Genomic DNA, 14405 nt, shown 5'->3' with positions numbered 1-14405 from the left:
TCTACACCACTGCCTCATTGTGCAGCAGCCTCTTCTTTTCCAAAACTGCTCCCTTGATCCTGTTTGGCATAGAGTAAGATGTTTCTTGTCAACTGTCTGTCTGCCCACTTTCTCTTTCTTGAAACTTCAATTTGTTATCTTGTTTACATTACTTTGCTATTGTTACAGATTCAGAAGGTCTCCATGGTGAATAAAAACCATGGCCGTTCTTGTGGAAGATGCTCTGTGGATGATAATGCTATGAAGGCAAAATTATACCACACATCCTTACCCCGTCGATCTGCTTCTTCTATTTCTTCGGTAGAGAATTCAAGTATAGTCAAAACGGAAGGAACTTGGGAAAGGTTTAGTGTTTTGAAAGGAGCATGGGTGCTCATGCAACCTAGCAAAAGAAAAAGACCCCAGACAAAAAACATTTTCTTGGCGTCATGGAAGGGATGAGTACGAGATTTTAAAATCACTAGAGGGAAGATATTGGTGAAAGAAGTTTTGATTCAGCATGTGTACATGCATAAAGAACTTGTCTTGCGAGACTATCCAAAAGATCTTCCGCAACAAAGGCCTAATTGTATATTTTTCTATTGTGGTTTATTTCTTTACGAGGTGTATGGATTTTTAAGATGAAGCTTTCTTTCTTTGCTTATTGACATTCTTGTGTTGTTTTATTTCAGATTTATACCCTTCATCGTATGAGACATGGCAAAACATCGATTGTATTCTGGGATTTATAGATGTTCTGCATGGATCGATAGGAGAACAACAATACCAAGGTCGATGTGCAACAGAGCTAGCTCAATCGGGTATATTTTTTACTGATCATTTTTATCAATTGCTGGACAATGCTAACACACATGGTGTGTTAAGGAAACAAGACCTTCCGGCATGGAATTCAGTGGATTGGCCTCACCCACATTCTAGTGTTACAGAGGCATATAGGGCCAAGATTTTCAAAGAAGTACAGAAAGCTCTGAGGCTCAATATTGCCACAAGGATAATAAAAATTTCTTTATGCATGCCTCTCACAGTTTTTGTGGACTTGTTTAATACCTTTCCACCAGTGAAGGTTTCAAAAACAATGTTCACAATTAAAGCAACAAATTCGGCATGCATGCCACAATTTTTGGATAAAGGTTGGGATAAGAAGACATGTAGTTCAGTGTTTTGTGAGGTTGTCCAACCTTCTATGCAACTGAGGTACATGGTTGCATCACAAAATTTTATTTTTTCTTTTTATTATAAGTGCAGTCGAATGCTAGGCACAAAACTAGTCCCAATGGATCAAGATGAAGATTCTTTTGGTGTAGAAAATAAACTTCTTGATATTGATGTTGTTGAGAATGGTGATGTGCTAGTCAATATCTCATTAAGAGAATGTTGCTCCCTAGCTCAATTGCGCAATGACATTCTGTTTGAGACAAAAGGTTCTATTTCAAACGACTTTTTATTTATCTACAACAATAAAAAGGTACACCATCTAATTTATCCTAGTCTCATTAAGCACTGCTATTAGTTTACTTTACCCTATTGATTCATATTGCTTTTTTGCAAGTGTTCAAAAGAAGAGAGAGCTCAATAAAATGCAAAGACATTGAAAATTTAAAAATTGAGATAACACAGACTCCATAAACAAAGGTTTTGTATTCAATCAAGTAAAATTTTGTACAGAAGTGTTTAGTTGTAGATGTAGAACATATTCCTGACATCCATTTTCTATTTATGTACAGCTTGATCCAGAGGCTGCTCTACATGGTCCAAGCTCTCCCTATCATCATTTTTTAGAGAATCTATTTTCTGCTGCTTCATCCTGTCCTGTACAGTATATGTTGGTGTTGCTCCACTGTCTCCTCTACTGCCCCAGGAGCATCTGTTTGCTACTGCTCCATCTTCTCCTCAACAACATCAGCAGCAGGTCCTTGCTCCTGTGGCTTCTCCTCATCAGCACTAGGTCCTTGTTCCTGTGGCACCACATCAGCTTCATCTGTGGCATCAAGGTGTATGACACCTTCTTGTACTTTAGAGCTCTCACCCAACTCGACAGTAGCTGGTACAATAAGTTTGGGGGAGGCATAGCTCAAAAACCTCCAAATTGTATGAGCTCTGAAATTATATACATAGTTTGAGCTGAAGCTATCTTCTTTCATCTGCAATGGCATATGATGATTTAGAACACTTTGTATCACTATCAATTATCTTCAAGCTAAATGAAAATTATTTTTTCTTACAAGGTCTGGCTGTTCTTTCTCAAAATAGCTTGAAAGTAGATATTTGGCATTGATCAGCACTCTCCATCCGTAGCTACTTGAATCATCTTGTTGTGGTGTCTGTACAGTTGGAAAGATATGTTACAAACTGTTAACATCTAAACAAAATAAAATTATTCAATAAGTTCAAAGGCATAGCATGAAATAGACATCAGTAGATGGAACAACTTTTTACCTCTAGATTTATTGGCTCTATTGAATCCAAAAGAGAGACATTAGGAGGACAGTGATCCAATGCATCTAGAAGCCTTCTAATACAACTATAATACATATAAATTTAGTTAGTATGATATCAAAATAACGAAGTTTTAAGTTCAAAAAGCACACACAGCACTTACAATTTCAGCTCTTTGTGTGTGTTTTTAAGAGAGTTGAATATAAAGCATTGCTTCTGCTGGATGTCAATAGAAACAAAACTCCAGTGGTCACTGCATAAGGAAAAAAGCATTAGGAAATCAAAGGCTACAAGAGTTCTCAATCTTAAAGAAGAATCTTAAAAGAAGCAGTCACCCACATACCTGTTATGGTATGGAAGTAGCAAAACATCAATAACTTCAAAATTGCAGTGTCTGAACCAGTTGGAAATACTCATGGGAGTTTCCTTTGCATCTCTTAACTTAGAAGAAATGGCAGGATCAATAATATGGACTGTATGCTGTACAGAGGGGTGAAGCCAACTTCTCATCATGCTGCATACGACCAAAAAATAATTAGGGTAGGGTATAAAGGAGGTACAAGGAGGATTGTTTTGCAAAAAATGTAAAATAATAGACACTTACTAGAGCATTGCAAGAATGATAGTATCTGAGCAATACTCATTCTTATGAACCAATGCTGCCAAGCATGGTTTTGTCAAGTCAAAATCATTCACTGAAAATTCATCCTCAATATGGACAACTATATTAGGGCCCAGCTCCTGCAACCTTCTATGTATCTATAGCTCCCTCTTTCCAGTCTCCACATCTATAACATATTTTGTTTCTTTTATTCGCTACTTCAGTGACTCCTCATAAGCAGCCTTCCCTCTGGTGTTCTTTGAGTGGGTTACTTCAACAACCTTAACCTCATCTACCTTCAACTTCCTTGTAGGTGGAATTAATAATATGTCTCTGATCTTTATGTCCTACCATTCCACAGGATGAACAAGCTTGTCATACCTCCATCTCACTCTGGACAAAGTGTTGAAGTCTTTGGCCATCACATGGGCTGCTACCTCCATTGCATCTTCGAAATATTTTTCCAAGTAATCCTCTACCATTTTCTGTAAGGAAAGAATGGCATTCCTATTCCACCTGAACCCAAGGTGCCAACTATCACATATTTCTTTCACCAGTCTTTGAAAAGGTGCCTTGGGGATTGCAAAGCCTATAGCTTTTTGTTGCTTCCTGATCTCCCTTAGCACACCTACACCATGATTCAATCTCTTGGCCTTTTGCTTGAGCAGGCTCATTGGCTTACCCTTCCTGCCATGTGCAGCTCTTCCCTTTGGAGGCACACTAAATTTCTTGGTACTTGCCCTAGCTGCTGTTGCTGCAAGCCCTGGCCCTTTGCCAGATTTCCTTGCAGTTGACTTGGTTCTTGCCATCACTTTGACAAACTGCATACAAAGCAATGGAAAGAGATTACAGCCATGGAGAACATGGTATGACACAAAAAGGCAATCACAGGGGTGGATGAAGCAACATTGAAAATTTTGCAATAAAACGCGATATGAGGAGTTTGAAATTCCTAACAGGTCCAAATTGCGTTTTCCTGCAAATACCTGAAGTGACATGCTGGTGCATTCCTACAGTGATTTCTCTGTCTTTACAACTAAATACAATATGAATGGATTTTATGCAAGAAGAGTACAGCCATGGATAACTATGGAAGTCACAAAACCAGAATGACACGAGTGGATGAAGCAACATTTCAATATTTGCAACAAAACGCGATTTCGGCTGTTTGAAATTCCTAAGGCCTTCTCTTCACGTTTTCTTGCAAATTCATGAGGCATCATGCTAGAATATGCCTTCAGTCATTTGAAGGTGTTTGCATGTCCATGCAGGATGGATTGAGTCTATGGAAGGCAAGAAGTGTGCATAGACTGAAGGAAGAACCCATAAGTACAGTTTTACCCTCACATGCAATTATCACACTTGAAGATCTGCATTCCTACAGTGATTTCTCTGTCTTTACAACTAAATAAAATATGGATTGAGTCTATGCATTTCCATGCAGGATGGATTATTTCTATGGTAGGCAAGAAGATTACAGAGATTGAGGGAAGAACCCATTAATACTGACCTGAAATCTATCTGTGGGTGTGCTATGCTGCTGATGAGTACCCTGTGCTGGGGATGAACCTATGCTATTGGTCAGGATGCTGATGTTGCAGAGTATGGAGGTAGGGAGCAAGAGAACTGAGACTGGAGGGCAAGAGGGCTGAGATAGGATACCACAAATAAGTGAAAAATACAAATAAGGCAGCTACTAAATCCCACACGTGTGGAATGTAGTCGTTTTTCACACGTGTGGATGGGACCCAAATCTCTTGGAGTTTGAAACTTGGCACATGTGAAAGGTACACTTTATGCCTTGGAACTTGTGCCATTCATGATTTCATAATCAATTCCACAACCACTCTTCCCTCCCCTACCTCCCAATCTTTCATCCCTGCCAGGACCCTCGCATCTTCCTTTTCCTTCTCTCTCTGATCCTTTCCTACCCAGCACACTCCATCCAGACTGCAACCTGCCTGAAGACTACTACCACTGCCAGATCTCCAGGTTACCTAGAGTGCAGAGTTCAAGCTAGTGAAAGAGCAGGAGATTCACCAGTGCAACTCCAACAGCATGGAAAAAAAGGTCAGAATTCTAGATTGTTTTCAATGTTTTTTGACATATATTTCTTCCATCCATTGGATTTTTTATGTCCAAATGTCTTCACTCACCTCCACCCTTCTTGTTACATATTCTGCCAAATCCAGCAACTGTGTGGAGGATAAGAGGTCATTTGAATGAAAGTATAGATGAATTTATTGGGCAATATATCCATATTGAAGAAATATTTCATGGTGGTAAAGGAATCACTGTGTATGATCCTTGGAACAATATATTTATAAGATCTACAACAACTTCAAAGAAGAATGGTCGAGCTTTATGGAATAAGATTTGAGGAGTGCAAAGGCATTTTGAAATTTGTTATCAAACTAGATGGTGTGAGGTTGTAAAGGAAAAGAAAATGGAAAGAGTTACTATTACATTGATGAATGGAGCACTTGATACATCATTGACTGAAGCGAGTTCTAAGTATTTTAGTGTGCATTCGGAGAAACACATATGGTGGTTAGGCTCATGATTTGTACTTGATTTTGGTCATTGTTTTCAAATCTGTTATAGTAAGACTTTTGTTTTCTATAATCTGGCAGGTGAAGACAGAAGACCATGAAACACTAGATTGGGTGTTTCACCACACGGAAATATCAAGAATAATCAAAAGACAAGTGCAAGGCGAGAATCTCCATGTTGTAGGAAAAGGTGATTTTTAAGTAGAGTGGCACATGGCCGGGGATCTTAAAACACTTAAGTGCATGTATAACATTAGTAAAGGAGGCAATTCAAAGTCTCCTTGTCTTTATAGCAAAGAATCAGCTCAAGTAATGGATTCCAAATGGTGGAAGAGAGCACCTAATAGAGATAAAGTTGACCTGAAATTGGTATTTTTGTATATTGGATTTGCTTGGAAACTCCATCCCAAAAAAAATAGAAAGGATGCTCTTCAAGCATTGGAAAAAGTGTTATCCGATATAGGTCTGCATGGAGGAGATGTTCAAATCACAAAGGATTTTAAAAAGTCTACCAATGGCAAGGAGGTACCAATCAAGCCCTCTATTGGTGGTGTTAAGGCAAGAAGATTCTTGTCTCGACCCAAACACAGTAAGCAAGTAAGGCAAGGTAGAACAGTCTCAAAGATTAATTATGGATTGTGGAAGCAAGTCCATAATGCTGTGAAAGATCATGAGGCAGATGGGGAAGCACGAAATGTGAAGGCAGAGGTGTGGAGGTCTCTTGATCAACTCTTCATGTTCTGTGACAAAATCATGGACAAAGAGTGATTACAAGAACTTTGAGGAGGCAATTAAACATTTTGGGAAGTCAATGAAAGACACATGGACAGCCTGCAATATAACACACTACATAGTTTCTGGATGTGACTGTTTTGTGCATGTCCCTGATGCTAATAGGACCAAATGGGAACCAAAGAGCCAGAAGTGGTGTTACATGCAGAGAGAGAAGCTCTCCAACTTGTATAAATACCCCATAATGGAATGAAGCCCACACTCTTTGGGGCATTGTGTTGAGTCTACTTTGGTATTCCAAGCATTTGTCTCAAGTGTCCATGCTTCCTTGCACTGCACGTCCAAAAGAATGTCCTAACCTTGCAACTCCTCCTCCCCTCTCCTCCAACCTTGCAACCCATCCTCTCCCTCTCCTCCTCCCTCCTCCTCCTCCTCCTTCCTCCTCCTCTCTCCTCCTCCTCCCTCCTCCTCCTTCCTCCTCTCTCTTCTTTCTCCCATGCTCTTACACCTTCTTCCTCTCCCACTCCTATGCTTTCCTAAACCCTTTGTTCCTCAACCCTTAAACTCCATGATCTATGAGGGAGACGAGTTCTCCAGCATGTACTCTACTCTGAACCTTGGATCCTCCTTCTAACCCTGGACTCCTTCTAAACCTTGGAACCTCCTTCTAAACCCTAGAACTCTTTTTGAACCCTGGAACCTCTTTCTGAACCCTGGAACCTCCTTTTGAACCCTGGAACCTCTTTCTAAACCCTGGAACCTCCTTCTGAACCCTGGAACCTCTTCTAAACCCTGAACCTCCTTCTAACCCTGGAACCTCCTTCTAACCCTGGAACCTCCTTCTAACCCTGGAACTCCTCCTAAACCCTACAACCCCCGATGAAGGCGAAAGCCTTCAGTACTTCAACAAAGATGATTTACGTTCCTTTACACATGCATGCACTTTGTTTGCTTACCACACTTAAGCCTACGTCTCTCACCGGAACACGACTCGAGGTCCTAAGCTACACATATACTACAACCGACAATCCCAATATATCTGTAGGTGACAAAAAGCCTTGGAACCCTGCAAACATAGAATACCTAGCTCTTCCTATGATAGGAGTAGGAAAGAGCCAACAGGGAAGGAAATCACAACCTCTTCACATTTGAAAACACCGAACAACTGGGAAGACGAGCATCCAAGATTACAAAGAACATCCAGAAGTAACCAAGAAAATGGGCATCCGAGAATGGTGATCACATCCAAACAAGTACTCAATAGTAATGCATATGTGGCATGCCCAAACGAGTACTTAATAAATAATCCATATGTGCCATGTCCAAACGAGTACTCAAGAAGTAATCCATATGTGTTCATCTGAAAGATGTTGAACCTTGCCACGTGCAAATGAGTATGCAATATGATCATGTCCAACTGAGTACTCAATAAGTAATCCATATGTGTCCATCGTGAAAGCTAGATAAATATGTGTCACATCCAAACGAGGACTTAGTAATAATCCATGTACCACATCCAGATGAGTAAATATGTGTAACATCCAAATGAGGAGTCATTTATAATCGATGTACCATGTCCAGACGAGTACTCAAGTAGTTAGCCATATGCCATGTCCAAATGAGTACTCAAGCAATTAGCCATATGTGTTCATAAATATTGTCACCTGAAAGATGTTGAACCTTGCCACTTTCAAACGAGTATGCAATAAGTAATCCATAGATGCCATGGCCAAACAAGTACTCAATAAGTCAGCCATAGGTGTTCATCGTGAAAGACATATAAGTATACCTCACCACATAAAGGGAGAAATAAAAGTATGCCTTGCTTGAACCAATAAGTAAATACATACCATAAGTCATCAATAAGCTAATCGACAAAGAAGGAACAAGTCATTGATCTAGCAAGACCTTGCATGCACTCGTAAATATATATGAGTATGAAAAACAAAGTAGATGTACTCATCATGTAGGTATCGAATGTGCATTTAGTCCATTGGATTGTATCTAGGCATCTGTGCAAACCTGCATTTACTCGGAGAAACAACTGAGTGTGATGAAAGAGAACATATGAGCTCACCTTGGAAATAAATGAGTGCCTTGAAAATGACAAGAAAACATGTGAGAAGAACCTTCGCATATGTGAAGTAACGTATCCAAGGAGTAATGATATCAAAAATAAATAGAAAAGAAACATTGAAAGAAAACATGTTAGAATGTTAACGTCGGCAAGTCCTTTTCTTTCATAGGATGGACCAAGTTATGAAAGTGAAGCTAGTGTTGAATACATGACGAGCAAGTCAAGCAAGATGTTAGCTTATAAGAGAGAAAGAAACATTAGATCGACATTTTCTTTTGCATATCAAGCACACCTACATGATATTTAACCTACTCCAGATCAAATACAATGGATGGCCTATGGGCATGCTTGATTAACAAAGATGAAAGAGAACCTACTTTTAAAATCATAAGATAATTGAAAGTAACTCTCACCTTTAAAATGACATATAACATTTAGGAAATCAAAAGTAAATGATAAGATAATCAAAGAAAAGCTAGCCTTCAAAACAGTACAAAAGATTTTGGGAGCTCCTTTGAATCAATCAACTCATGCTGAAAGTAAAGATATAGAATATTTGGCAAGTCTCTTTAACCGAGATTTATGGAAACTTGAAGCTGTACCTAAACTTGCTAGCAAAACATAATAATACATGTATTATCATTGTGAATAAAGCACCAAGCATATGAATGTAGTGGAATACAAATAACATAACCTTTCAAGTAGAACACCAAATAGCATTGAACATAGTACACTACACCAAGAAAAAATCAATTAAATAAGCTATCTAAATTATTAAAAGCTCCTAACTTATGCATAACATTCTATATATGACCTTGCTCACTCATCCCCTAGCATACTCACATTCTTCCATTGTGATATGCTTCCCCTCATCTCTCTCCACTCTCTCCATTTCATCAAGTAGCTGATCCACATGAATATCCTTTGGAAGTGCTCTTTAGTACTGAGGGTATGGCACACGAGATCTATGGTGTGTATGAAAGAGGGCCCTTTGTTCTTGTCTTCTTGCCTTTGCATCCTCGTATCTTGTCACTCATCTTTTCATCACATCACTATTAAGCATGCAATAGAGGTTGATATTATTAAGCAACTCCATGTCTATTACTTGGCTGCATCCTTTTCCTTAAGGCACAATAGAGGTCATCCTTAGGTCTTCATCATCTCTCCATAGTCGTGGGAGAGAGCTATCCACATCAACAAGAAACTCAAAAATATATACAAGTGATTCTTGTACCAACCAACCCTTGGCCATGCTACCTTTGGGTCTTGCATTTTGTCTCATGAAACCCTTCAAGGTCTTCATGAAGCGCTCGAGGAAGAACAACCATCGTGCATGTATAGTACGACATATAGTAATCTCATCCACCAAATGCACTATGAGATGTAGCTGGCTTGTGAGAATAGAATGTCAAAATGTCTCTTCCACTAAACAAACCACCTCCACTAACATAACTCAAGCATTCTCAAGCATGGTGGGATCTATTTCCTTTGATCCTTGCCCATCTTGTAAATACAATCCTTCATGTCCTTCGATGCACTGCGAGAAATGCTAGTAGGTAGTATGAACTGAACACACAAGGAATGGTTCATTAGTTGCTTCTAATTCACTCACAAATTTTGAAGGAAAAATATATTATGCACATAAAATACTTACTTAGAGAATCTTGTGCCAATCATAAGATTTCAAGCCATATAATTGCTCTACACCTCTTTTCTTACTTCGACTTCGACCGCAAGCAGCTGTTTGTGGCCCACCTTCCCTCCTCATGAGTTTACGCATTATCTCTTGGTATGTTAACGGGTTCCACTCATCAGGCACCCGTGGCCCCAGGAAGATGGTGCTCAGACAGGAGCTCCAGCCAGTTTTGGTGGGAAAGGTAGATGTGCTCCTACTACAGGAACACAAGCTTTCGGCTTCACAGACTAGTATTTGTGGGAAGGTCCTCACAGGACGCTCCCACACCTACTGGGAACCTTCGATTGGCGAGCAGGGGAGAAGCGGGGGTGTCTGTACCTCCATCGACGCTTCTCTAGTTCAGCATGTGTTTGGTTCTTGCACTTTGATCCTAGGACGTGCGCTTTGGTTGGGCTTGCATATTGAGGGATCCCGCATCGGCATCCTCAATATCTACGCCCCGACTAATCTCAGACGTAGATCCATTTTTTGGAGATCCTTGACAAACCTGTTGCCAGAGATGGACTCTTGGATTGTAGGAGGGGACTTCAACAACCTTGAGACCTTAGAGGATTAGCAGGGAAGGGGCCCAGAGTTCCTTGGTATAGCTCAGGTAGAGCAGGCAAATTGGGACTCCTTCCTCTTTGCAGTGGGAGGTCGGGACAGTTAGAGGGAGCCTTACTTTCGCAGATGGCCTGGGAGTCTGGACTTCTCTTGGGGTTACAGGAGGGAGGGAGGCAGACTCCTGGAGCGACTAGACCATTTCTATGTCAGTGATTGGACGCTTGGCAGAGGAGGAGAGTCAGGAGTGGTTCCAGGGATGACACTTTCAGACCATGCCCCAGTCATCCTAGTCCTGGACTCGGCCTCTCAGTCCTCACCTCCATGTTCATGCCAGATCCCAGATTCCATCTATTCCAGAGCAGCAGTTCACAGCAGGATAGTGGACCTATGGGAGCAGGAGTGGGACCCTACCAGGGATATGGCAGCACAGGTAGCTCATGCGCTTGCTGAGTCTAGTCGCATTTGCCAGCAGGAGGTGATTCAGGTCAGACAGTGGTGTTGGGCGCGGGAGAGGGTCTCAGACGTGACCTCGCCTCGATTCAGAGGATGCAATAGTCTTCTCCAGGCTCTGAGGAGCTCAGACAGCAGGAGGTTCGGGCCCGAGCCATGCTAGAGGAAATCACCCAGCATCGCTCAAAGTTTTCATTTCATGCTTCCAAGTCCTTCTGGGCTAGGAAAGGCGACAGGATGTGCAAGGAGTTCTTTAGGACTCATGGACAGAGGTCAGCAGGGGAACAACTCCGTTCTCTTAGGGCGCAGGATGGTAGTGTCAGGATAGATCCAGATGAGGTCCGGGACTTGGCGACAGACTTCTACAGATTTTTATTCTAGCAGGAGCCCCCAGACCCTCGTGGTCGCATTTGCAGGGAGGAGGTGTGGAGATCTACACCGAGACTCGTGCAGCCCAGCATGAGCGATACCCTTCTCGCACCTTTCACTATTGTAGAGATGCAGGATGCGGTGAGTGCTATTGATGGGCAGAAATGCCCAGGTGAGGATGGCTTCTCTAGAGCTTTCTTCACCACCTTTTGGGAGCAGATCCACCGGCCTTTGCTCGCAGCCTTCCAGCACATCTTCTCCAACGGGTAGATGCTAGAGAGCCTTGCGACAGGCCTGATTTGCCTCATCCCCAAAGGGGGGGACCGCTAGGAGATCAGACAGTGGCACCCAATCACCCTCCTCTCGACCGCCTACAAAATCCTTGCCAAGATGATCAACAGCCGCATCCGCCCCCTGCTACATGACCTGATTCATGACACCCAGACTGGTTTTGTCCAAGATCGCAGCATCTTGGACAACATCTTCACTTTCTCAGAGGTGACGGAATGGGCCCAGCATAGTGGCCAGCACCTTGCCATACTCCTTCTCGACTTTGAGAAGGCATACGATAGGGTAGACTGGTATTTCTTGGAAGGTACACTCGCTCGGTTCGGTTTCTCAGACGAGTGGATTAGAGGTATTGCTAGCCTTTATAGATCGGCCTCTAGTAGGGTTATCATTAGCGGCAGGATGGGGGAGAGATTCACACTCGAGTGCTCGGTGTGTGAGGGCTGTCCATTAGCACCTTACCTCTTCCTATTTTTTGCGGAGGCCATGACACACTTCCTTCGAGCTCGCACCACTGGTCTTCGTGGGATGCGTCTCCCTATTCGAGAGGATGTCGAGTTGCTGGACTCCGAGTATGCAGACGACACAGCCCTATATGTGCAGGATGATGTCGAGTCACTAGAGCGAGTGAGACTGTCCCTAGAGATGTTTTGCCTTGCGGCTGGAGCGAAAATCAACTGGCATAAGTCAGTTGGTTTTCTTATGGATCCGGGAGCTAGCTCACAGTGGGGTATTTTCCTGGGGTTTCGCTGGATCCCCAGAGGACAGACGCCACGTTACCTGGGATTGTAGGTAGGCCTGGACATCACACCAGCTCAGCAATTCTTGCCGGTCCTAGCCTCCATATGACGGAAGCTTGCTTTCTGGAGCACGGCTCGGATTTCCTTGGTAGGCAGGGCCCTTGTGGTCAACCAGGTCCTTCTTGCCACTGCTTGGTATGTGGCCTCTTGCTGGTGTTTCTCGAGGTCTTGTGTAGCCTAGCTGAGGAGACTGGTGCAAACTTCCTATGGTCTGGTTCAGACGGTTCTGGCACCACCAGAGCTAGGGTCGCCTAGCAGACGGTCATTCTCCCCCAGGCAGAGGGTGGCCTCGGCATCATAGATCCAGAGCTGCAGAGTCAGGCACTTCTTGGCAAGCTAGTCATCTGCGGCCTGACCCCAGGAGGATAGACATGGAAGCTCTTGCTACAGCATGGTCTCAGTGGGTGTACTCCCCAGATAGGGGGTGTTTGGCAGCCTTCTATCTGATGGATCTTCACTTCAGCACCTTTGACTCAGCCCCGTTCCCCCTTCCTCTGTAGCCTCATTTTGGTCTGGAGGAAGTTGCGACACAGCCTTTCCCACGTCCCCCCTAGCTGCCGAGAGGAGATAGACAGACAGCCCCTGATCTGGAGCAGCCAGGTGACAGATGATACAGGTCGTCAGCTTGGAGAGAGATCCCATATCCCTTGGGCGCTCTGGGCGCATGGGCCCGCGTGCTCGTTCTAGGTTTGGAGGGACGTCTACAGTCAGCTGAGCCCAGGTGAGCTGGCAGCAGCAGTAGGTACGGCATGTGGGATCCAGGCTTGGCGAGCAGAGATTGATGCTGCCATCCCTGCAGGTTGGAGGATCCCTGTAGGCACCAGACAGCTCTTCCCGGGAGATGAGAGGTGGCTTGGACAGTTCACTCCACAAGGCATTCCTTTGGTGGTGGCAGGCCTCTTCTCGGACTCTTCGGTACACTTCTTCTCCATCATTGATGACAGTCGCCTATAGAGCAGAGAGGCCGTGATCGACCCCCAGCTTCCCTGGCAGCGCCTTCGCATTGTAGGGCTGCAAGGGAAGACGTGGCATATAGACCCCCTGATTATGCAGGACCAGGATTGGAGACTCTGGATATGGGAGGGCCGCTCCTTGTCAGAGGTGGAGTGGGACCCAGGGGAGTGGCGTTGGCCACCATCGGAGACCTCAGAGAACCCTACCCCCTTCTTTTCTTACAGTGCACGCACGGGGCGGCGTGCTCTTGGGGCTCTCTAGCGTGGGCTACCCACACAGGCACATAGATGGTATGCCCAGGGGATATCCTTGGTCTTTCTTCACACATTCTGGAAGACTCTTTGGGCTAGCTGGCGTCCGAGGAAGATCTCCTACTTCCTTTGGATGGTGGCACACAAGGGGCTTCCAGTTGGCAGCTGGCTAAGATAGATGGGGCAAGAGGGGCATTGCCAGATGTGTTTTTAGGAGGAGGAGTCCCTGAAGCATTGCCTTTGGAGCTGCTCGCATGCGTAGATAGTTTGGAAGGGAATCATGGGGATCTTAGCTAGGGCTACACCCGAGCTAGGACCGATCACTTGGGGAGCCGTTTGTTGGTGCAACACTGAGCCGGGACATCACTTGGCCTATGAGTTCTCTAGACAGGATCCCGTCTTTTTCATCACGCAGGCCACTTGGGCATACATGGACAGCTTCCCATGGCATCTGATAGAGATAGATGCAGGAGCGATGCCTCGACACCCAGTTTGGGAGATCATAGGGAGCATCACAGGCTGGCATATTTGGACTTCCAGATGCACGCAGACTGTAGGAGCTCAGACTACTTCTACTACGCAGACCCTAGCAGATATCTAGAGCACGATCATTCACATGCTCAAGGGTCAGTGGGATCAGATCCAGGGAGAGTCCC

Source organism: Dipteris shenzhenensis, chromosome 19 (genome assembly GCF_047967505.1).
Source record: "Dipteris shenzhenensis isolate YYH24624 ecotype China chromosome 19, Dip_SZ_1.0, whole genome shotgun sequence".
NCBI lineage: Eukaryota > Viridiplantae > Streptophyta > Polypodiopsida > Gleicheniales > Dipteridaceae > Dipteris > Dipteris shenzhenensis.
Note: the sequence above shows the minus strand (reverse complement) of the source record.